The 25,731-nt window shown below is 44.4% G+C and overlaps 1 protein-coding gene across 8 annotated transcripts in view; it reads left to right on the forward strand.

The window, feature by feature from the left end:
* Positions 1–2,730: 2,730 nt before the first annotated feature.
* Positions 2,731–25,731, forward strand: part of LOC122886087 (poly(rC)-binding protein 4-like) — a 150,042-nt gene continuing 127,041 nt past the window's right edge. For 4 of the 8 annotated variants that reach the window (XM_044217981.1, XM_044218019.1, XM_044218036.1 and 1 more), the window contains exon 1: positions 2,734–2,932. The gene's annotated coding sequence lies outside the window, so the exon portion shown is untranslated. Of the gene's footprint in view, positions 2,933–25,731 lie in introns of all 8 variants that reach the window. The other 4 variants (XM_044217992.1, XM_044218010.1, XM_044218054.1 and 1 more) reach the window with 3 other exon arrangements.

The following is a 25,731-nucleotide window of genomic DNA, read 5'->3' on the forward strand; positions in this document are numbered from 1 at the left end:
GGCGTATAAAAGAGGCGTGACAGCGGACAGATGATGCAGCTGTGCAGCACGTCATATTTAATTGCCGTCACTTTAAAATGACGGCTCCGAAGCCAGGATGTTTCATTTTGTTGAATGCCCGTTGCCTCGCCTCCTCCGCTCACATCTCAGGTGGAAGGGACTGGGACGCGAGGGGAGGAGGCTGAGAAATGAGAAGAGGGGTAAGTGTGTCGGTGGCCGTCTGAGTTTAAGCTGAAGGGACTGCGCCTTTGCTGCTGCTGTCCCAAAGTTAAATAGTTATTGTGAGATATTTACCTGTAGTCACAAAGTCAAGCTTCAATTTTTAATTATTATTTTTTTTACAATTCAGTTTCACAATCAAGGGTTTCTGAAGACTTGGTTATTTGACTGAATTTGTAATTATTTACATTCAGTTTATTCACCTTCTCTACTAAAAATATCAACTCAGCATTTATTCGTGAATATCCTTCACAAGTTGATCACCGTAAATGTTCTCGTCAAAGCAATAAATGTTCTGAGATAAAGGGGATCTGCCAGAGAAAACCTCTCGGGAAAAACTGCTCTAAAAAGTATTTTGGGCGGCACTGACTGTTTTGTCTGTTAATGCACCAGACTGTATATGTTGGAACCATTGTAAGCAGTCACTTAAACTCACAATATGTCATTTCTGCCGCTAGGGGTCTCTCCCATCAAAACAATAACAAAAGACGTAGTTTGATGATGTCGTGAGGTAGCGTGGGATCGTGGGGGTTGTTGTCGTCACTACAATTGCCGTCATTGCAGTTTCTCCCAGTTAGGATTCCTTCAGCGTTCATCGTTCAGGAGGTTTTCACCAGGAGCCAAATTATCCGCAAAGGTCTCCTCCTCTCCGAAACAAACGGACCAGGTGATTAAAACCGGTAAAAGCACCAAACAAAGCAGTTTCACGTTAAAACTCAGTGTTTCTCCGACGCAGTTCGGCAGACACGGGACGTCCCAGAGGGGCTGCGAGCCGAGCTGCCGCTAACGTTAGCTCGGCTTGTTTATTAACTTAAAGGAGCTGTAAGCGACATTCACCGCCACTAGATGTCGCACCAGCATCTCAGACCAAAACAAACGGGCGCTACGGCGCACCAGACTCCATTGAGAAAAACAGTAATTTTAACTCGCAGATCATTGTAAAACACACTTGGACAAACTGGACAGAAACGAAATAAAACTCACCGAAACCGTCTTTGTGAGTCTTTCCACTGTTCCAACAGTCACCAACTCTGGTTTGGTCGAAATAAACTCTTCATTCACAGAGTTGGATGAGAAAAGAAACGGCTCTCACAGACGAACAGTTTCACACGAGGGACTCATGCGTGGCGGACCGGCTGTATGAACACAGCACGGAGAGGCTGCGATAACAACACAGGCAGAGGGAGTGTGACGTCATCATCTGCTCAGGACGCCATTACTCCACTATATCTTTAAGATCCAGACGTCCAAAGACTAAAATCTTTCATCCGGTTAAAATATATAGTTTAAAAACGACCACGATCTAAAAAGTGTATCGTAAAAATGTGGCTTAAAACGGGATAAAAAGTCATTCTATGACAGCCACAACGCAGACGCATGCGCAAAGGGGATATGACGCCATCGACAGGCGACCAATTGAAACGGTCCGTTGCCTTGATTAAAATTACAGATTTCTCTGGGTCTGAAAATTGTTGGAAGCATTTGGGATAATGTAAGTACACAAATCAACAAAATATATAACAGGTCTAGTTGTTTTTAGACGGAAAAGTTACATATTATACCTTTTTAAACGTTGCAGCGGTGTTGGGAAACATAATAAAGGTTTATTGAATAAAAAGAACCCCACATTAAAACAAATGCACAGTGGAGCACTGGCGTTACGGGTAGAAACAACCCTTACCCACAAGACTTTCTGTGTGGAAATTGTTGTTTAGCTTTTTTTAAAGTTATTTGTAACATTTGGTGAAGTCAGGCAACAAAGGGAGGAGGACTCAAACGCACGCCGTGACACTGCAGGACAGCAGGCAGGACGAAGGCACATTTACTGAAGGCGACGGTCAGGAACAGGCGTACAGGAGCCGCACAGCACTGACGATCAGTGGAGTCAGTTGACTGGGACAGGTGGAAACGTCTGGGGGCCTCTGGGGGCCTCTGGGGGTCCCGCAAGACCCGCAAGGCAACATAGAAATAATGCAGGGGCTTTGGGAAGTGGGAATGTGGATAAACAGTAGATACACATGGAGCCACTGTATGTGGTGAATAGAGTAATTACCGCTCACCCACTCTAGGTGGCAGCAAGTGAGGAGAGATGGTGAAGGCAGCTTCGGCTCTGAATATGGAAATATGCAGCACTGATCTGAGCTCTGCGGTTCACACAGAGGACTAACGCCTCAAACCTGCACGGAGAGCTCGAACAGCGGCTCTGCTGGTCCCCTGAATACCACCTGTCCCCTGGCATGCTTTGATCCCGGGAGTCAGTTTCACATAGCTTTTTATTTCCTCGATTATTGTTGTACTAGTTTAAAATCCCCCCTGCCCCCCCTCCCCTCCTTTCCCAAAAAATAAATAAAAGAAAAATGGCCTCCAATCAAACTATTTCCCACCCTGACAGACTGTAGCTGCTCTAATCACTAACTGCCTTATTTCCTGTGACAATCAATCCCACTGTTTCTAATTGGATGGGGTAGCCCCCCCCCCCCCCTCCCCTCCTCTCCGCCTCCTCCTCTCCGGGTTATTGTCACTGACAGTCGGATTATTCCCTCACAGCAGCAGCCTGCTCCCTCTCATCCTCCTGCTCTCCGCCCGACAATGCGGGCACCAACTCAGGATCTATAGGCTCTCCGTCGCGCGTCCTCTCCTGCACGGTAAGAGAATCTGCTTCCCGACCGCAAAGGTTTCTGTGCTGCCCGCCAGGCTGCCGCTGCCGCTGCCGGTGAGTTAAACTGAGGGATGGGGGGGGACGGGGGGGGACGGGGACAGACCCCCGGACTTGCATTGTAAAGTGTTTTATTAGTAGAAGCGTCTGTTTAGCGCCATCGCTGCCAGTGCTGGAGTTGAACTTCCGAAGAGCTGAAGCCCCGCAGCGTTATTCTGCCGCTGATTAAAGACGCGACGTGTGCCGCTGCCGTCCGCGGTGACGGCGGTCAGACCCGGGGAGGCGCTGCGGTCAGACCCGGGGAGGCGCTGCCGTCAGACCCGGGGAGGCGCTGCGGTCAGACCCGGGGAGGCGCTGAGCTCCGGCGGAGCTGCAGGAGTGAACATTTCCCTCCAGACGCGCGCATTAGACCCTCGGTTCGGTCCCGGGGACCCCGGACTGAAACACGGGCTGCACTGCACTGAAAACTGAATTACGCAGAAGCAGAAACCCCCGCTCCTCCTAATCCCTCTGGCTGGAGTAGCTCGAACCCCCTGAGGTGGGACCCGGGCTCCCCCCGGACCCCGCTCTGATAACCCCTCCTCTAATAGCAGATACTTCTGCCACCACCATCAGCCACATCATTAATTCCCCCCCAGGCTCCAGCCCCCTCCTCAAAATGTGGGTGGCATATGGCTCGCCCCCCCCCCCAGGCTCACAGATGTTCAGGTGTTAGTGTCTTCATGGCAAAGTGTGGCTCAGCACCCGGTCAGGTCTGATGGCCTCCTGAGGGCTTTAATACTCCGCTGAAGGGAATCTTGTGCAAAAGAAGAGGCAGCGAATCCTGTGATGAATGTTAGTGGGATAATATGCAAATTGAAGTCTCTATAGGGGGAAAGCAGCACAGGAGAAACCAGAAAGAACCAGCGAGGTTGATCCAACCCTCTTCTGCTTGATGTCGCAGGTTTCATGTCAATGAGTCGCGAGCAGTTTGATCAAAGACTGATCTCCTGTGGAGGGAAAACTGTCAGCCGCAGTAACATTTGGGCAAATTCAGCTGCAGTTAATCTTCTGATTGTTTTCTCCGCTAATCATTTAGTCTGTAAAACGTATCACAGACGTCTTCAGATCTTGAATTGTGACTCGTTAAGAGCCATACTGAAGTTGGAATATAGTATAACTGCATCATTAGTGTCCAACTATACAGTATAAAACTATACAGTGAGACAAAAGATAGAGAAAAGATCATTTAAACGTCATTTTACGTGTCAGATTTTTTCCTTCTTCTACCCTGATAAAAATCTCACGCCCCCGTTATGAGGCCCGACCCTCGGGTCCAGACTCAGCGGGAACACGTGAGCTGACCTCTCGGGACAATAATACTGCTTATCACAGACACGTCGTTCCTGAAAGTAAAACGGGGAACATTTACTGTAAAATGGGGTTTTCAGCAGCAGCATCGCATTTTACTTGTACTCTCAGACGTTTGCAGCTTTTTCTTCAGCGACAACAAAAGTAACTGTCAGGGTTTTTTTTGTCTTTACAAAATATTTATATTGAACTTGTGGCGGAAACTCTTCAAAAGTAAATTTCCTGTCTGATATGACGGCAGTGCGGTGACTCGCAGTTATATTGATTGTGTTTTAATGAATTCATTCAGAAGTTTCCAGTTTCGTTGCAATCAACTAAGACGAATAGAAGCTTTTCAACATTTCAGGGTCCGTTAAAGAGACCAGGACGCGTGAAACTTTAGAAACAAAGTCACTCAGGGGCTCATTAAAACCTGAAGCACAGGTTCACATTTTGTCAAGTCTGTCTTAAAACAATACTTAATGTCCAATATGTACACTGGAGGTTTCTGGTCTCTGTAATTGTTCCTGCTGACAAATCAAGATGGTATGTTGCAAGTCTTTTAAGTGCAAAATTGATTCTTGAACCTTTTTAAATTCAAGAAAAATAGAGAAATATTGCTTTTTTTATTTCAGGAATATTTGTAAAGTTGTACCATGAATCAAAAATAACACAAAAAGATAAGAGGCTTTTACAGCTTTTATTTCTTTTCCCTTCAAGATTTTAATCAGAAAAATTGATTAAAAATAATAAAAAAAATTTCCTTTTGAGTCCGAAGCCCAAAGATAGAATGGCAGAGGACAAAGGAAACCAGCAAATATTCATATTGGAGAAACGATTAATCAAAATTGTCGCTGTTTAATTTCCCGTCGATCGACTACGAATCGACTAATCGTCGCCGAGGTATTTGTGAAGCTGCAGGTGTGTTGTGAAGGTTGCGGGCTCGTAGGAGGAAACCCTGCTCTACATTCATCGTGACTTGCGCTGCCGTCTTCGTTAAACTGTTTGGTAAACTAAAGTTAAAGCACAGATTTGCTCTCAGTGCATTTTCTGCCCTCAGTCGGTCACTCAACGAAACATCGCGAGCTGCGTATCAACCAGCCTGATGTTGCCCCCCCGCCCCTCCGTTCTCCCCGAGACGAGCTTTAAAAAGCAGAGTTTAATCTGGGCTCTGTTGTCGGGTTGGTGGGCTGATTGTGTGTGTGTGTGAGGGCGAGAGCTCGGAGCGAGAGGGGTGGGGATTTTAGGAAGCATACTTACATTTCAAAGTAATGGCCTATTTATAGGGCAGACAAACAGCGGCACAGCGAGAGAGCGAGGGGGAAAAGGCGTCCAGTGCCTGTGGCCTGTTGTCGTTAGCATCGAGGAATGCACCGGCGCTTGTTGTGATAAGGACAGAGTCGAGGGGCTCGTTGGAAGCACACGTGACCACGCATGCCAGTGTACGCACACACATGCTAGAGGCTGAGTGTCAGCACAAACACAGAAACACACACACACGGTTTCATTTACTCACACTGATTACACAGTATGGTTAGTCTCACACAAAGGTCAGCGCGCGCACATGCTCGTTTTTTTTTTGGGATTAAAGCTTAATTTCTGCTTCTTTATTTTTTTCCATCAACACTTTGGAGTTCAAAGATGATAGTGAGCTCTCAGCCCTGCAGCTGGGAAATGCAGCATGCCCGAATGTGTGGCTAATCGCAGAGAGATGATTTTATGTATACGTGTTCGCCTCAGTCTGTGTGTGTGTGTGTGTGTAACCAATTGTAGATAGCAGGCTTCTCTCTGTAAACTTGTGTGTGTTCGTACCTCGTATGAGTGCAATCATCAAAGACTTAGATATTGATCATAGCCTTACATGCATGCAGCAGTGGCCCGAGGCTAACAATGGGACTTCTTGGATGCTAAACAAATTAGCTGGGCCTGTTTTTGTTTATGCTAAATGCGAATGAACCCGGGCAAACTCAAATCTGCTGGATGTGTAAATTAGCTGTAACACATCAAATGGCAACATTTCTGTTTAATATCGTACTTGGTCCCTTACAAATTTGCCTTAAAGGTCCAGTGTGGAACATTTAAGAGGAGCTGTCGGCAGAAATGAAATATAATATTCATAAGTATGTTTTCATCAGTGTTTAATCACCTGAAAATAAGGATCGTTGTGTTTTCGATACCTTAGAATCAGCCCTTTATATCTACAGAGGGAGCGGGTCCCCTTCCACGGAGGCCGCCATGTTGCACCGCCATGTTTCTACAGTAGCCCAGAACAGACAAACCAAACACCGGCTCTAGAGAGGGCCTCTGGCGTTCTTCATGAGTTTCGTGGCTTCTCCTGCACGCTCGGAAGGGGAGGGCGAGGCGAGCGGTGTTCAGTTGGTTGCAATCTGCAGTTTCACCGCTAGATGCCACTAAATCCTCCACACTGGACTTTTAAAAGTAATAACCTTTTAAAGTAAATATATGTATATTTCAGTTTCAGGTGTGTATACCAGAAACTCACATTGAAACTTGACAAAAACTTAGATGTTGAGCTGGCATTTTTATTGAGGCTGGCGCCCACAGGGGTTCCTGGAGGAAAAGCTTTATACTTTTTTTTTTTCTTATGTCCAGTTAAAGAAATAGCTCAAAATTCAACTTTCAGATGGTGTAAAAATCTTGTGGGGGAATTGTAAGGCTTTAAAACAAACACCAATCGATTAGTTATTTGACAACACACACTTCCTTTGGACAACAAAGCTCCGTGTTTGGGTACTTTAATAATTTCCAGTCTTTTATTGCATCTATCAATGCATCCATCTATAACTTTTAGTTTCATGTCTGTACCCCGAGGTCCTCAAAATCCTCTGTTGGACTGACTTTAATGGCTTTCTCCGCCATCTTTCCTCTGAAAAAAACAGAAAATCACAGTATCGGCGTGCATTCGTACACTCTTCTTCCACCTTACTTGTTTTCAAAGCCATGGTCATTGTCTTTGCTCTTGTATTCACTTTCATTCACACAGTTGGAAAACAGAGAGGGTGGCATAATAAGAGAGATCACAGGAAGTAGAGGTGTGTGTGTGTGTATTATGTTGTGGGCTGAATATGGGATTCAAAGCTTTGCCTTGCTTGGTCTCATTTTGAAGACATCAAGTAGCTAAACTGCATGCAGCCCAGTGCATTGTAACATTATGTCACAGCGATGAATGGTGACATCATGTAGAAGTACAGTACTAACACTAAACATAACAAGTAACACGATAAATGTTATAATAAATGTGGAATGTCATCATATTCCTAACAACAAAGAACAACGTGCAGCTTACAAATAAATAATATTGAGTCACATTTTGGCTCTTTTCGGTGTACCGACTCCTGAGAAACAAGAGTCTGCAGCCATGCTAGCACGCTCACAATGACAATGCTACATGCTGATGTTTAGCAGGTTTAATGTTTACCACGTTGGCCATCTTAGTTTAACATGCTAGCATTTGCTAATTAGCACCAAACACAAAGTACAGCTGAGGCTGATGGGAACGTCATTAGCTTTGCAGGTATTTGGTCATAAATCAAAGTGTTGGACAAATTCCAATTTATACCTGATGGTGGCGCTGGATGAAAAGTCAGAGCATCACCAGAGTCATTAGGTTTCATCATCAGGGAACCGCAAATGTCTTTACAAGGTTTTGTGCCAGTCCACCTTGTGATCTTGAGACATTTCCCTTGTTTACCTGCTGGTGGTGAAAAGTCAACCACAAATGTCTGTACGAACGTTCCTGACAAACCGTCCCATAATTACCGTCCCTATAGACGTGTCTCACATCCACCGCTCCTTTACTCCTGCTGTCTGTGTGCTTGTAAGATGCGAAGGGTTGCCAACAGTCGTTACAGAAGGTCTCATCATACAGACTCGACAATGAGCTGAAAATAGACCAAACAGCTGCAAACTGAGGTGTTGGTTCTTAATGGGCTCTGCAGCACTAGCAATTGTTTCACAATGCAGGCTGTCATTTTACTCAGTATTATTACAAAGATGCTGCTTAAGGGAGCTCTATGACAGGTACTTAATAAAATGAGTATTTTGCTTTGCATTAATGACCACGTTTTCTTGTTCGGTTGTGTTTTTCCTATTTTAGTGGATCACTGGTTAAATTTAGACAATGTGACATTAAAGTGCACTCTTTACTGTAGCTGCGATTGAGTTATAGTAGAAACACTTGCAGCGTTTAAACAGTAAACAACAAGTAAAGATCAAGCACACCTTCAGCCACCAGTTAGCGTAGATCTTTTAAAAACCCTGAGAATCTAGCTTCACATCTTCAGTATTTTTATAACGTTAAATATTCATGCCTAAATAAGCAACAATCAGAGTTAACAAAAACATGTTCAGGCATTATTTATGAAGAGTTGACCCTCAAAAGCTAATCTGCACTAATCTTCATCAGGACTGCGTAGGAGTGATCTGACCAGAGCTGATCGATGGCGACCGAGCAGCCGACGAGCTGCGATCAGATTCTGATTCAAATGTTGCAACATTTTGAAAGATGCGAGTATGTGACATCGCCTTCGTCCGCATCCACGCCCGCTCCAACTCAGCGAGAAGAGCACGAAGAAAAAAGAGATCCAGAAATATTGTGTTACTCATAGTTAGCTCACTGAAAACATGTTTTCAGGGCCTTTAGCACTCACGCAGGGACGAAGCATCTTTGAAGAGCAGAGATACCAATTTCCCAAATGCATTCTGGGAAATGAGGAACAACAACAAAAGCACAACACGACGCAACAACTAAACATACTAGTTTTGTTGCACAACGATGTCTGGTTTAACTCTGCGTGGCAACAACAAAAGCCATTGTGTTGCAGAGCGTGGTAGAACACGGAGTCACACACGGAAACAGTAAAGCAAAGTGAAATAATGCGACGTACTGTCAGTACATCAGTAAAACACTGAGAACAGCGGCGTCCGGACCTGAAGCTAATACCCAGCCCGCCGTTGAAGAATGGAAGCATTGTTCACATCAGCAGAGCGAAGAGAGAAAAACAAAATATTTTCCACAAAATGCCCTCTTACATAAGCGCTCCCTTTTTTCTTTTCTTTTTTTTTTAATCATCTTCATGTTCTCGCTCTTGTTTTCTCTCTTCCTCACAGAAATTGAGGTCAGCGTTAATTGAAATTCAGACACCTATTAATTAGTGAGAGGATTTCTCGTTCTCTTTCTCAGTTTTCTGTCCATTCTTCCTCTCTGACTCTGATCTGGTTTCATAACCGTTTGTCTGCCTCTTGTTGGATTTTTCTTTTTTACCTCTCTTTCCTTCTCCCTCTTGAATGAGTAGAGCGACTCACTCTCATTCCCTCACATTTTGGGGCCTCTCTTGACGATTGCCATATTAATTTTGCTCCTCGATCAGGCAGTTTTGGTTGACGTCTGTACATGCAGCTTTGAACAGCCGCTCTCTTTAGGGACTTCCACATGTCATCCTCCTCAGAGATGGAGTTGGCTGTGGATAAATCAAAATCAAGTCCAGATCATGCACAGCCCGACTTTCTCAAGCTGCAGTCTGCTGCTTATTTATTAGACAGCCAGTCAGCTGTCAGGCAGGCAGTCAGGCAATTTGTTAATTAATGGAACTTGGGTGGACTGAGTGTGTAAAAGGAAATGTTGATGCTTGTTGTGATGGCTCTGCAGGGTGTAACCTGCATCCGTGTTTACGTCCTGTTTCATTGTTTTAAAGGTCCAGGAAACTCCAAATCGTGAATGTATAACTTTAATAGGTGTTAATTATGTATGTTCTCTTGCCATCAGCTCTTAGAAATCATCAATTGCTGTTAATTGCTTCTGTGTTGTTTTTAACTAAATGATGATTATTATCTTTAATTCCTGGTTCTGCGGGGTTTGAAGCCCGTTTGGCTCTCTGAGGAAAACCAGATCCAGATATGGAGCAGCGCTCCTGCTGGCAGTCATTAGTCTAATTAGAGTTGACAGGAGGTGACTTCCCACTTCTGTGAAGTGTTGGACAGTGCGGGACCGTTCCAGGTGAAACAGCACGGGTTTCAGCAGATCAAGAGATGGTGCAACGGCTCTGCTGGGATTTTATGGAGCTATGCCATGGGTGAGTTTTTTACTGATTTATTTTTGAGATGACGGAGATATATATTTGCTGCTTACACATAATTTACAACTGCAGCTGCTGCTCTTTATTTCTAGTGTAACCGGTAAACACAAGTGCAATGCAGAGCTTGTTTTGTCACTTTGTGGGGTTGTTAAGTGGATTTGTGTATTGATACTCTTTTACTGAATTTCTGAGGAACAAGATACGAATGCCATTCACTTGCTCCGATCGACTTACCGCCCCCTCGGTAACGCGCTATTTTACTCGTCCCTTAGCTTCCTGATAGCTTCCTGGAAAATACACAGATTCCTGGAAAGCATTAATATAATTAGGTAAGAATGGGATGCTGTTAAAATGGACACAGTGTTCAAAAGGCATACTTTACCATCTGCTAATTTATTTGAGCTTGTAAAAAAAAAGTACATAATGAAGTCCTAAAAAACAATACAAGAGCAGCTGTTAATTATCCGGGGAATTTCCTGGAAAACATCCTGCAACTTTCTCTCTATAAAAGAAGATTCCTTACGATCCCAGTTTCCCCGAGCCCAAGGTGAAGTCTTCAGATGTCTTGTTTTGTCCCTCCTGCAGTCCAGATATACAATATAAAATGTAAAAGACAGAAAAGCAGCAAATCCTCACATTGGAGAAGCTGGAACCGGAGAATGTTTTGACATTTCCGCTTAAATAATGACTTCAACGATTAGTCGATATCAAAGTAGTTGCTGATCTTATCAACAGGCTAGCTGCCTCGCACCAGCAGCTTATAATTAGTATCAAAAGAACCAACAGCTGTATTAATTCTTTCAGAGGAAATCTTTAGGAAACTAAGAGGCCGAAAAGCGAGTTGTTGTTTTTTTTTTTTTTCACATAAAAACAACTCCAAGAAGTAAGGCTTCTGGCTCCTCAGCATGCTGTGCATGGCTGCCTGCAGTTAGTCTTAAATATCTCATGATTGGCTGGTGTGTGTGTGTGTGTGTGTGTGTGATGTCGCCCTGTGGAAAAGCTTCCCCCGCTGCTTCTTCTGCTTTATTGCTTTTTGTTTACATGGAATATGTGTTCTGAAATCGTGTCCCCGGGCTTGATATATTTGACAAACATGTCATCATATTCCTTCTTCCTTTTTTACTAGTGGAAGAACAGTTACAACAATAATAATAGAAGCTTTTGAAGCATCGTATTTCCTCAAAAGCTTTTGTCGATATTTATCTGCCTTTTCTGAGTTCCATCAGTTGCGATTCTGAGTCCAGTTGTGTTGCGAGTAAACCACGTGCCTCGGCCATGACAAATGAACTTTTGATGGTATTGACTGGATACATGGTCACTAATGGATGAGACGGCTCACTGTCGTTCTGCTGTGTACAATAGCCGGCTTCATAAAAATACACTCAGACATTGTACGCCTCTGAAAGTGCTGTACTCTGATGTGTGTGTGTGTGTGAGTGTATAAGCGAGGAAGCTGGACCTGTGAGCTACAGAGCCTGAAGGAAGGCCAAGAGAAAGGTAGAGAGCCTCTTATCCTAATGCACTTAAAGTCTCTAGAGGAAGCAAGAGAGAGAGAGAGAGAGAGAGAGAGAGAGAGAGGAGGGTGGAGATGGCGGTAAGAAAGGAAGGGAGGGAGACAGATATTGAAAGAAAACGAGCAGAGGCTTCCTGTATTGTAAAAGTGTGTGTATGTGGGGGAGATAAGGAAGAAACAGCTGGGGAAGACAAGTGAAAGAGAGATGAGATATAGGGGAGCGGAGTGAGATAGGAGTAAGGGTAAAGGCAGTGGTGAGCCATCAGAGAGTGAAGGTTGGAGGTTAATAACTCTCTGTGGTGAAGGGTGGAGGAGAGCCTCAGAGGAGCAGGAAGGTTATGACAAGTGACGTTTAAGATGTAACCCTGCTCCAGGAGAAGGGAGTCTGCCTGGATGCGCTGTAGGGTCGCAACGAGAAAGCTGGCTCACAGTTTGTTTCAGTTCAGGATGCAATACACTTTTAACAAACTTTGACTGTAAATATACAACTGCAATAGTTCAAATTTCATTGTGAATTCCTCGTTAGGCATAAAATGTGCAAAGACATTGGTGAAACTGAAAACTTTGGGGAGTTTACAATAGGTTTCATACAGATTTTGGTGCAAAATGCAATTAATTGATTCTCTTTAAAGATCCCCTGCAGACATGTTTCAAAACAGAGGATGGACTGGATATTGGATTTATGTCTCTAGGGGAGGCGGGGTGATTTTAACATCACCTGTGCGGGTCAGTGATTTTAATTAGGGCCGAAACGATTCCTCGAATAACTCGAGTAACTCCATTACTAAAAATCAGCAAGCTTCGCTTTAATCCATATACTGTAACTCTATACAGCGCACGTGTTTCGCACGGACGGTTCTTACTGTCGCACACCGCGCTGACGCTGTGTGATCAGAGACGGAAACAGCGAGGGGGAGAAGAGACAGGAAGCGTCCATGACGGCTGGTGGAGACTGTAGGCTGCGTTCATTATGGCTGCATGTAACGGCTAGTTAACGACGTACATCGGTGTGGTGGCTAGTTATGACGTCCCTGAGTTGTTAACCACAGAAAATAAAATGCTGCGGTCAGTGTGTGAGTCCCTAATCTGATGGATGGAAACATGCTAACACCAGAATATACTGTAGTCCTATTTGGGAACCGATATGATGACACAAAAACCGGCAGGTACTGATAGTCTCTTGTTTATATTTTGGCAAATTGGCACCATTAAAAGTCTGCCATGATACCGATGGATGTTACTGGATCACTGTGATACTGAAGAAAACTTAAAAGCATCATGATTCTCAGGCAGGTTCTGCAGCGTCTTTTCTGTGATTTATTCGGGACGGGCACTGGGGATAACGATATCCTCGAAGTGTAAGTCACACTGAATGATATCAATATGTGTTTCATGTCTGTCTGTGTGTTCAGAGTTACGACTCCGAGAAGAGTGTGATTTTTATCTTTGCATCACCTTCAACAATCCCGCGCCCTCCTGAGGCTTTTGCTGTTCTTGTTCTCTTACGGCTTCGTCCTGCCGAATGTCCGTGTATATTACAGACCATATTCTGGGATTTCCTGATGGTTTTAAACCGAGATTGAAGGTGAGCACAGAGAAACTTTCCCTCCTTCAGCAGATGAATGAGAAAACAGCCTATAGTGTTAAACTCTGCACATACATCATTCTGCACGGCAACGCTCAAACATCCAAGAGAAGGAACAAGCAAAACATATTTTTGAGTGGAGGAGGGCTTGAATATGTAACTCACCTTGATTTACAATTAAAGCCGTATCTCCGTAAAACTAAACTGAAGAAAGAAAATATATATAAATAAGTTACTTACGTTACGCAAGTCACATGACTTAGCTCACGTACATTACGCACTTAACTACGTAACATTATTTAACTTTAAATAAGTCAACGTTGACTGGGTTTCACACGGGACACGAACCCCGGTCTCCTGGGTCCGTCCACCGCCCCAACCACCTCCCAACGTGCACTTTGTCGCTCTTTATACGTCACCTGACTTCCTTCTTTGCTCCTGTCGTAATTACTACGGCCACTAGAGGACGCGGCCCAACAATAAACGTAAATATGGGTCGTGATAAGCGCCTTTCACAGCCGACCTACGCGGCCGTTTTTTCTGGTCGGGACGGGCTGGGTTTGCTCTGTGAGCTGTAAGATGAGGCGCACACATCTGCTCGAGCTGGATATTTGTGGTTCTTCTGAGTTGCATGAATGTACAGAGACAGAAAGGAAAATAAGAGAAACTGGAGGTAAGTTCGGAAAGCAGTGTGTAACAGTAGTCCATCGACTGCTTGCACTCAGAAGGAGAAGAAGAAGACTGAGAATTGATTGCAGCAGTTAAAGCATGCCAAAAATGTTCGTCTTTGTATCTAAACGCAGCTCGATCACTATCTTAGAATGAAAGTCGGAGCGCACTGACAATCTGACTTCGATAAAAGCTCCTCTGTGGCTAATGCCTCTACTCCTCACTGCTCACAAAGCCAATTAATAAGATGTTGGTGAAATTGTAGTTCTTTAGCTCCACAATGAGTGTCACTGTTTTTTTTGTCACAAAATACTGCGGCAACATATTTCATTACATCCCAGTAACAACAGGTAAATTCCTCCCCAAGAAAAATGACAACATCAGCTGTTTGAGAAAACGCCCAGTAACGGCAAACTGAACCTTAATTACCAACGGGTTTGAAAGGCACACGGTCAGAAAACACTTTGCGTCGTTCTGGAGGCCAATGACAAACAACATATTTTGTCATTTCATTTCAGGGGCTTGTTAAAGTTGTGCATGTGCTCCTGCACTGAAAGTAGTCAGATGTCAGAGTGTGTGTGTACAGGAAAGAGAGAGAGAACTCGAGTGTGTTATCTAGTAGATGCGAAGCACTTTAAGGTCCTCCGTTCTGTTTCACAGCACCATCTTATATCGCAGAGCACCACAGTATTCTGTATCTCTACTTTGGCACACATCAGCAACTTTCAGATTTTGAAGCACAGTTTTGTAGCCTGATTCTCGAGGCGCTTTGTGAAATGGAGTCTCGTTATGAAGCTTTCTAGCAGCTTCAACTGCAACAAGAAGGGCATTTCTTTCTGCAGAGGACGAGGGCGTAGCGTATCAAATTAAGCCTGGGCCCCCACTGTCTGCCCTGTAAGACAAACCAGTCCCTGTCTTCTCAATACAGCAAGAATATAATAGTGCTAAAGTGATCTTTGTTCATGTATTATAGTATGTTGAGGCATATACAAGAGACATTTCCATTTCAAGGACTGTGGTTGTCACACAGCAGGGGTAAAAAGGGATTTTTGCAGAGGCCGTTTGTGTTTTCGTCTCCTTTAGCTCTGCCTTTTTTTCAGGAATGCAATACGATTTTCCTACCTATTTTTGTGTGCAGTCCCCCCTTTGTTTCTTTAAAGAGCTGCATAAAAATAACATTCACATTTGGACCAGCAAGTAGATGTCATCTTTTGTTTACTAAGCTGCTTTTTGTGATATGTTGACATACTGTATGTTGCAGAATAAAACCCCCTTCTTGTTCAGGTCTGTTGGTGAGCTTCAAACAAGGCTCCACCTTCCTGGGGATGTTAACAACTGTGCTGCTGCTTTTCTGTTTCCTAAAAAGCAGCTGAGCTCCAAGATCACCATTTTGTACAGCCGGGTTACTTTAAACTCCAAATGCTTTCAAAGAAACAGAACTCGCTGAATCTTTGGTTGCAGAAACGCCACGAGCAGCGTAAGCCATCGCAGTTGTTTGCTGAGGTGGATTTAAATTTCAATTTAAAGAAATCACTCTGTAAGCAAACATCAAATAAGACTCCAGTTTACTTGAGCTTCTTGAGTCCCTGCTGCTTGGCCTATAAAGCCAGCCGTGCTCTCCTGTCATCCGCATAATCGAGTTGAACACTAGCATGGCTTTCTCATATCTAATGTAGGACCAGGCAGCCACTCCGACGCTCACGCAGCCGAGAGATCTGGGTCAAACAGCCGCAGCAACGAGACAGAAGGGGACAGCTCGCAGTTTTGTTTTTGCCTTTTGAAGTTAATGCAAGTCACCGAGCCCCAGAAAAACATCAATAATGTCAAAATGTGTTTGTTAGAGGAACGGCCTTACTGCGCTGAAACGATCAATCCAGCATTTCCCAACAATTTTGTCTTGAGTTTTTCTTGCCCGCGGTCTGTTTTGGACTGTCAAGCTGTGACGGCGAGGACGCTGACTGGAAGGAATTGATTGTTTTATGAAAAAGAAAAAGAAATCTCTGCACCATTTTAAATAAAGGCACACAGCCTGGCTCTGCTGTGCTGTACAGGTACTGAATCATAAGCTTTGGGTGTATATATATATTTCTCCATATTTATTAGAAAATAATACATGCTGGAACACATTGTATAACCTCAAGTACAGTCCTGAGGGTAAAATGGTTCTAATTCCCCCTAAAAATGTAAACTTGGCTACCAGGACAGTCGGATGCTCTGTGAAAAGGGCTTGGGATCCGCGTTATTAACAGTCGGGGCCCCTTTTTTGTAAAGAAAAGAGAGATCCTGACCCTGGGTGTAGCAGATGCTACACGACAAAACAGTTGTTGCATCTGTTTCAGACCAGGCTGAGCGGTTATGTCAGAGATGGTGGTTGGCTTTGTGACAGTTAAGCTGAAGGAGCCTTGCTTCTCCGCTCCTGTCTTGTCCAATCAATAAAAGAGAATAGAAAAGGAAAAGGTGCAGAAAAGAGTAGAGCGGAGCAGAAAATAAACCCCATCCGCCGTTCAAACGCTCAGCTGTTAAACAGAATGAGACTGTGAGGACTGAATTTCATCCAATGAACAGGCTAGATGGACGAGAATCGTTTAAAGAATCACTTCGCCTATCTCGTGCCAAGAACAACGCACAGTAGGTGATGCGCACGGCTCCGAAATAGATGTCTTGTTGCACCTGGAGCGCCGTTACCGTGGAAACAGACAACAAATCTTGGCTCGGGAGCAAGAAATATCAACATTTTTAAAGCTTCCACGCTTCCAAAATAGGAAACATCCCAGAGGTAACACAGACCGATGCTGAACACGTCTTTGACATCCAATACCAGCTGAATACAGTTAATCGCATTAGGAAAAGAAATTCCATATGTTTCTTTTACAATAGTGTATGTGAACATACAGTATGGACAGTTTCCTTAAGGTCGCGGCGTTTTGCTGACGTTCTCTCTTGCAATCATTCGGCTTTTAACAGCAGTGGGGGAAATGCTGAGGAAGCTCCCTGAGACGTCTGCTTAGGTAGCGTTGAAGAGGAAACTGAAAATAACCATTTCCATATTTGTTTTTTTTTTTTTATTCTACCAGAGCACAAAATGTCATCATATCATGAACTTATATATATTAATAAGTCCGTTGTTTTCAATCACCTTGTGGACGCACAAAATTCCACAAGCTGCAAACGTCATCTACCGAGAAGCCGGGTCCTCTGTTCACTTCGCTTCTGCTCCCGTGGAAATGAAGGGGGCCGGCTGCCTTCTGCAGGTTTACGCAGAAGTTTAGAGTTCGCCTCCTGCCGTTGTCGGAGTTTTAAGGTTCGAACGAATGGAGAAAATAATAAGAAATAATAAAACTTTATTCATAGAGCGCTTATCAAAACAAAGTACAAAGTGCTTCACGACAAGAGAAATAAAACACCACAGTGAATGACGAAATATAAAGAAATAAAACACACAAAATACACAAAAGCAATAAAATAAACAGTTCAGGTAAAATCAGGATCTGCTTTCAGATAAAAATGTGTTTTGAGACGAGACTTAAACGAAGACTCTGACTCAGACGGCCTGATTTAGATTCGCTCTGACCGCTTGCTTTCGTGGATTCCTCTTTATGCATTTCTTTATCGGTTAAGGTGGATTCTGTGTGTGTTTTAAGGACAAATATACAAATTTGCACATTGTTTTTACAGATTTACAAACTCAGGGAATTACTGCCTTAGGCACCTGTGCAGTGTTAACACATTTACATATGGGCTTATCTCAGTGAGTTCAAAATAAAGCAAATTCCGGCCATCGGGCTGCCTTAAGAAAATGCCTGAATCAAACCTGCACCTGTTCTCGCCACTGTGTCATCACCCGGGCTTTTATTTACCAAGCGTCTGGGAATGGTTGTTTTCAATCAGAGGAAGCTGTGTGTGTGCGTGTGTGTGTTCGTGCCTATGCATTGATTTGCGAGTGTGTGTGTGTGTGTGTGTGTGTGTGTGTGTGTGTGTGTGTGTGTGTGTAATGCGTCTGACCTAATGGCCGACACACAACCTCTGCGGATGCCATCTATCATGTTTGTACCAATCTCAGGAGTTTGGAGTGACACAGACAAATATGTGTGTGTGTGTGTGTGTGTGTGTGTGTGTGTGTGTGCACGCACATGCATGTGACTGCCTGTGTGTGTGTGTGTGTGTGTGTGTGTGTGTGACACCAGTGGGAAACAGGTCAGTGTAGTTCGCCGACACAACGAGCCTCCACAGAGCCGAGATGAGAAACAGCCATTGATTCAGTGTTTTAATTAAAGGTCCTCTGGAGTGCTGGAATATTCAGTTGGACAAGTGACAGAGCAGTGTGTGTGTGTGTGTGTGTGTGTGTGTGTGTATGTCTTTGCATGTGTGTGTGTGTGTGTGTGTGTGTGTGTGTGTCTTTGCATATGTGTGTGTGTGTATTTTAGCACAAAGATCTGTCTTCCGGTGATTTCTGCAACGATGGTGCTGTTGAGTAAAAACTCGAATAGGTAATATTAGTGATTCGGCTGAGTCCCGTTCCTGTTTCAGAATGCCGAACAGCGACTTTGGGCAGTAACCACTGATCACATGACACGAGAGGGAAAACGCACGCAGACGCACATGAACACACACACACACACACACACACTTTGTACTGCTTCAGTTAAGAACTGACTTCAGGCACTCACCAAGCAAAGTACTTTGTGTGGTGAGAAATAGCACCACACGCACACACACACACACACACACACACACACACACACACACACCGATGAGTTATAAAACGACTGCAGTACAATACATGCTCACATGTCAGAAAGAATGTGTGTGTGTGTGAAGGACGGGGGTTGCGACACACATTACTACTCACTGATGCGTCAGTGGAATTCATGCATTCACACACACACACACACACACACACACACACACACACACATTTAATATTTTTTGTATGCAGTGTGTTGATGCGTCACTGCAGTTCATGGATGTGCACTCGCTCTCTTACACACACACACACACACACACACACACACACACACACACACACACAACAGCTCCACTGTGTCCTGATGCCTTCGCTGTCACAAGGCCGAGCTTTGTCTGACTCTCTCTGTACGTCTCTGTCGTGTCTTGCTCGCGTCTCTCCCGCTCTCTCTTTCAGCTGGTCTCTGTCTCCCTCTGTCTCTCTGTCTCTCTGTCTCCCTCTGTCTGTCTCCCTCTGTCTCTCTGTCTCCCTCTGTCTCCCTCTGTCTGTCTCCCTCTGTCTGTCTCCCTCTGTCTGTCTCCCTCTGTCTCTCTGTCTCCCTCTGTCTCTCTGTCTCTCTGTCTCCCTCTGTCTGTCTCCCTCTGTCTCTCTGTCTCCCTCTGTCTCCCTCTGTCTCCCTCTGTCTGTCTCCCTCTGTCTGTCTCTGTCTCCCCCTGAGTCTCTCTCTGTCTCTCTGTCTGTCTCTGTCTCTCTGTCTGTCTCTGTTTCCCTCTGTCTCTCTGTCTCCCTCTGTCTGTCTCTGTCTCCCTCTGTCTGTCTCTCTCTGTCTCCCTCTGTCTGTCTCTGTCTCCCTCTGTCTGTCTCTGTCTCCCTCTGTCTGTCTCCCTCTGTCTCCCTCTGTCTGTCTGTCTCTGTCTCCCTCTGTCTGTCTGTCTCTCTCTGTCTCCCTCTGTCTCTCTGTCTCCCTCTGTCTGTCTCCCTCTGTCTCCCTCTGTCTGTCTCTGTCTGTCTCCCTCTGTCTCCCTCTGTCTGTCTCTCTCTGTCTCCCTCTGTCTGTCTCTGTCTCCCTCTGTCTGTCTCCCTCTGTCTCCCTCTGTCTGTCTCCCTCTGTTTCCCTCTGTCTGTCTCTGTCTCCCTCTGTCTGTCTCCCTCTGTCTCTCTGTCTCCCTCTGTCTGTCTCTGTCTCCCTCTGTCTGTCTCCCTCTGTCTGTCTCTGTCTCTCTCTGTCTGTCTCTCTCTCTCTCTCTCTCTGTCTGTCTCTGTCTCTCTGTCTCCCTCTGTCTGTCTCTGTCTCTCTCTGTCTGTCTCTCTCTCTCTCTCTCTCTGTCTCTCTGTCTCTCTGTCTGTCTCTGTCTCTCTGTCTCCCTCTGTCTGTCTCTGTCTCCCTGCGTCCTGAACCGTAAATCTATTTATGTCGGCTTCTTCCTCTCGCACTTCTTTCAGCGACAAACGGAAACAAAGATCTGTTTAATTTCCAGAGGAACATTAATGTACTGTTTCTTTTAACCTCAGAACACCGTGTTCACTTCTGACCTCTTTAATTTCATGCTTGTGTTGTATTTCAACTATTTGGCTAAAAGTACGGTTTTTACTTTTACGTACTTCTCTGTCTGGGGTTGTTTTTCATGGTTTGGGCTACACCCCTCAGTTCAAATTAAGGCCAAATCTCCACGCTCAACCTTCTCTCCTAGAAATTATGTTCATATACAACTAATTTATGTGTTTATTAACAAAATAAGGAAATAAGACGGTGTCGTCCCTCATTCGTCCAGGAGTGTTCCATCGTAGAAAAGGTTTCAGTCGTAGTCATCTGGACGCTGTTTTCAGAATCAAGACGTTTCGGCTCCCATCCGAAGCCGAAAGGCGTCAAAGAAGCCATTTTTGTAAAAAAAAGAGAACCCCTCTTTGAACAGAAATGGTGGTCTGAGATTCAATCTGCCCAAAGTCTATCACAGTGTATTAGCACCATGGTCACGCCAATCACATGCTAATCAGGTACTTAACAGTGATGAGGGAGGTGCAGCCAGAAAACAATAGGCCTGATTACTGATTACTGGGCCATCTTGGAAACTATTAGGTCAGTTTCAGGTGAAACTAGCTAATCAACAGATACTCAGGTAGACTCCTCCCTGAGGGCGGGGCTTATGTAACACAGAGTAGCTTAAATTTCTAGTTCCCGTCCCATTTTTTCACAATTGAGAATGACTTCCGGATGGGAGCCGAAACGTCTTGATTCTGAAAAACAGCGTCCAGACGACTACGACTGAAACCTTTTCTACGATAAAATAAGGAAATGTTGATACTGAATATATCAGTAAAATGTTCACTGACAACGTATTTCCCCTCCCTACGACGTCTGTGCACTACATGTAGCGCTTCGTTTACTTGGAAAAAGTTACTTCTGAACATAAATCGGGCAGCGATTACATTGGTCACCACAATGTAAATGGGAAAACAAGTTAGCACCATATAAATGCAACATCCAGCAGACACGGGTTGTAATGCCACAGTCGTATTTTTGGACAATAGTGCAACACGACAGCGTCTCCGTGCACAAAGAAAGCTCCCAGTTTGTTGGCGAAGAACTTTACTGGCAGAGTCCGGACCTCGAGCCCAGACCTGATCACCCAACATCAGTGTTGGACCTCAGTGATGTCCTGTTGTCTGAGCGGGAGCGGAGGCTGTTGGAGCAGCACATTAATGCCCATGGTGTGGGAATCGCACGTGGGTGACATGTTAGGGTGTCCGCATACTTTTGAATGAATAGGTTTATGCATGTTTATCCTCTGCGTGCATTTGTAGTAACGATTAAGAGAGAAAATGCTCAGCGACACACAGCGGCATGAACGAATCAGAATTAGTTTCTGTCTTAATCTGAAGCATCTTTTTAAATCCTCCGTCGCTCTCAGCATCCCTCCAACGCCGCACGCATGCATTAGTAGATGGCTGAAACTTGTATTCCTGTGATTTCTAACTCCAGCTTCAGAACCATCAGCTGAGTCACTCTGCATTTGACGAGCTGAGCTTGCCGATTGCTCGCTTCAGCCCCGGTGGTATTACAACTTGCTGAGTTGTCATGTCACCAGAAATGTCAACTACAGTCAAGTTTTCTAAATTGAGAAACACGGTTACTGCAGCCAAGAAAAGGAAAACACACATTCAGGTGGCTGGTTCCTCCAGCTGCTTGTAGATGCAGTTTTTGGTGAATGTGTTCGTGATATATAACATGTGGCTAGTTTGTGAGTGCAGCTACATCTCAGCTTTCTCCTGGAAAAAAAGAATATTTCAGTCAGTCGCAGAGGTACATATGTAGAAATAAAAACAGACCAAAGGGGAGACAACAAGACGGGAAAACAGAGTGTCTGCAAGATGAAGGAAAATGAGAGATTCACTCACAGAGAGCCAAAGTAAGGGAGGAAGCAAACGAGACACAGTAAAGGAGGGATGAAAACAGATAAAGCGAACAGCAGGTGTGTATGAAAAGCGAAAGCTTCTGTGAAAACGACAGCGAGAACGATGAAATGGAGAGATAAACAGAGGAGCAGGAAAGAGAGTCAGAGATAGAAACGCAGCGATTAGAAGAGGACGATAAAAGACTCGGTAAGCTTTTGGAAATTTGTTAAAAGAGAGAATGCATTCCCGCAGACACTTAAGAGAGAAATTAAGAGAAAGGGGGGTGCGATTAAAACATGAGGAAGATGGAAGGAGGAAGGAACTGTAGCTTGAGGGAGTTGGCACATGGAAAGGAGGCGCTTCATCTCTCCGTTTAATCTGCTAATGCACTCCCTGGATCCTGCAAAGGTGATGGGCGGGGGGGGGAGAGAGGAGGAGGAGGAGGAGGAAGAGAAGTATGGTCTGCTAATAAGAGCTGGACATCGGCCCTCAGAAAGAAAGGAGAGGAATGAAGGATGATGGGTGGGTGGATAGATGAGTGAACTAACGACACGGAGGGTTAATGGATGGAAGACGTGGAGCTGGGCCAGGCCTTCCCACAAACAAGGCATAACGAGGATTATTTGGAAAGGCTCGGTGGCTAGATAGACTTAATGGTGCTACATGCAGCATTTTTAGCATCAATAAATCATTAGCACATACATTTGGAGACATTAGTGTAATTGCTATGAATAAACAAGGGCATTTATTGCAACATATTCTCCACTTAATACTGTGTGCCAGTGGAGCAGATTTGGTGTAAAATCTGCTTGCAGTCTTCCTCCTTTGGGTATTGTGTAAATACTGTATGATCTTCTTATTTCTCAGTGTTTGTAATAGTAGTAGCAGCGGTAAGAAATGCACATGTTTCAGTGTTTTCTGTTGTAGGTATTTTTAAAGCAGAGCTGCAATATTTTTTGACCGGTCGGGGGCAGCGGGGGACGCTGAAAACACAACACCGACACATTATCACCTCGTGAAGCTGATGTGTCGTAACGTCTGACAGTTGCAAAGTTTCCCCCCGTCCTGTATTCTCATTTCAGTTTTTACTCGCAATAATATCCTCAATGTTGCTGAACACAGAAACGCAGGACGCTGCCGGATAATGTTACGATCATGTAGGTTTATGTTCAACTTCTGGGAAATCACGTTTTGTCCGTCAGGTTGGTGGACGGCTCTAAACACTACAATACTTGCGGGCCTCAACCACTGTTGCTATGGCGAAGAAGCCAGTCGGAGTTGTAGTGAACTCGTTGAATTTTTCATTGTTGCAGTTAGGGACGAAATGTGATGCCGTCATTTCTGAATTCCCCCCAAACATTGTGCCAGAATCTGAAAGTGAACTGATTTTAAGCTGCAAATAGTAAAATCAGTTTTCTCAACAGCATTTTAAGCTCTGTGATTGGATGTTTCCTCCTTCACTTGTTATGTACAGGCTTGTACCTTTTTGACTTTTTTATCAAAAAATAAGATAGTTTGTAATACAGCTGTTACTCTTTTGAACTGATGGATCCAAGCTGTGGAAGTGCTCCTTCTGTAACATCTGTGGGATTTCCAGGACCAGGGGAGCCCAAAATATTACTCAATAACATGTACAAGTAGCAACATTAGCGTGATCGATCCGAAACTCAGCCTTCTTTCAGCTCAGGTTTGGTCTCCACCAACTCCTGAGGGAAATATCCGGCTCTACAGATCAGAATCAGAATCAGAAATCCTTTATTGATCCCCGAAGGGAAACTCTTTGTTACAGCAGCTCGCCTTTACGTCAGTGCACACAGGAGAAAGTACTAGCAAACAATATGATGCACTATAAACACTATAAAAACAGGTCAGAAAATAAATGAAGTACCAGGTGGGTATAAGTATAAGATAAAATAAGTGTGAGGTACCAAGTGGGTTTACCGGTTGATGATGATAATACAGTATAATAATACAATGTAATAATATAAGTAATAAGCAGAGGTGCATGTACTGTCGAGTTAAGTGCAGCTTATTGAGATTATTAAGATATTGCACAGCAGTAATGGAGGTAAATAATATCAATATCAATAAATAGGAGAAACTAACATGGGAAAACTAAATATTGCACGGGCGTAGTACACAGAATATTGCAGAGATGTTAATGATCAGTGTCCAGTTTAGTGACTTCGGGTCATACAGACTGACACTTAGAGGGAGGAGTTAAAGAGTCTGATGGCCACAGGCAGGAATGACTTCCTGTGGCGCTCTGTGGTGCATTGTGGGGGGATGAGTCTTCCGCTGAAGGCGCTCCTTTGTTTGACCGGCACGTCATGGAGCGGGTGGGAGACGCCGTCCAAGATGGCGTGTAGTTTGGCCTACAGTTTGGCCAGATACCAGCTGATCTCTCTGGTGAGTTGATCAGAGCAGTTGTGCTGAAAACAGCTGCCTGCTGCTGCTGCTGGAAATGGGATTGATAATAGCAAATAAACGGGCTAATTCTCTGTGGACATATTACCGCTCATTTGATCCATTCCTAATATATAATAAATATTGATTAGTGCAGCTTTAATTTTTGATTAAAAGTTTGCACATGAAGTGCAGAGGATAGAAAATTTAATCACAACCAAATATGAGCCATCTGTAATGTTAGCGGACTCCTAAATGATAGATTGCGTGTTTCTGTGTGTATTCAGGCTACCAAGGTCCTGCTGTTTTACTATTCAACTGCATAGCGTAACTTCATGTTTTTAGACAAAATGTAAGTTATTATCAGTTGTCGTGATTGTTGCTCTTCGCTTGTAGGAATCGTGGTTTTAATGTTTTAGAACTGGTAGGGAGACGGACAGATTAGAGAAGGAGGGGGGACGACGGATGGACAGCTGATAGATGGACGGAGAGAATTAGTGTTGGTCATAAACAGCTGACCGACAGACTGACCGCAGCATCCACTTCCTAAAACAGATCAATACTAACCTGCCTGGAGCACTGGACAGTGGAAACGCCGTGTGTGTGTGTGTGTGTGTGTGTGTGTGTGTGTGCGTGTGATGTCATATTAAAGTGGGCGTACACGGCGGCCTGGAGCCGACAGCTTCTGTTTTTGAGATGAAATCGCACTCATCCCGTCTGTCTTTTTGTTTCTCTCATTTTGTCTTCTTCATGTATTCTCATCCTCCTCTTTCTGCCTCCACTCTGCGTCTTCCTGTCTTTCCTTCATCATCATCATCATCATCATCATCATCATCATCCCTTCTGCATGACTTTCTTTTTTTTCTTCTTCTTCATCTTCTCTCCGTCGAACCGGCTCTCCGCGTCTCGCTGCTTCCGTTATTCTTAATAAACTCTTGTAGTTCTATTATTAGATCTGAGAGCATGTTCACGTTGGGAAATTGCTTATGCTGACCTAGTTTTAACTCATGCTTAAGATGTGAGGATGCACACACACACACACACACACACACACACACACACGCACAACACACACACAACACATACAATCACACATCTTCTGCATGAAGCCCATATACAAATTGGCCCATTTATGACACACACACACACACACACGGAGACACGTATTGTTCAGTGTAAAAC

This window comes from Siniperca chuatsi, linkage group LG2, assembly GCF_020085105.1.
Source record: "Siniperca chuatsi isolate FFG_IHB_CAS linkage group LG2, ASM2008510v1, whole genome shotgun sequence".
NCBI classification, from domain to species: domain Eukaryota; kingdom Metazoa; phylum Chordata; class Actinopteri; order Centrarchiformes; family Sinipercidae; genus Siniperca; species Siniperca chuatsi.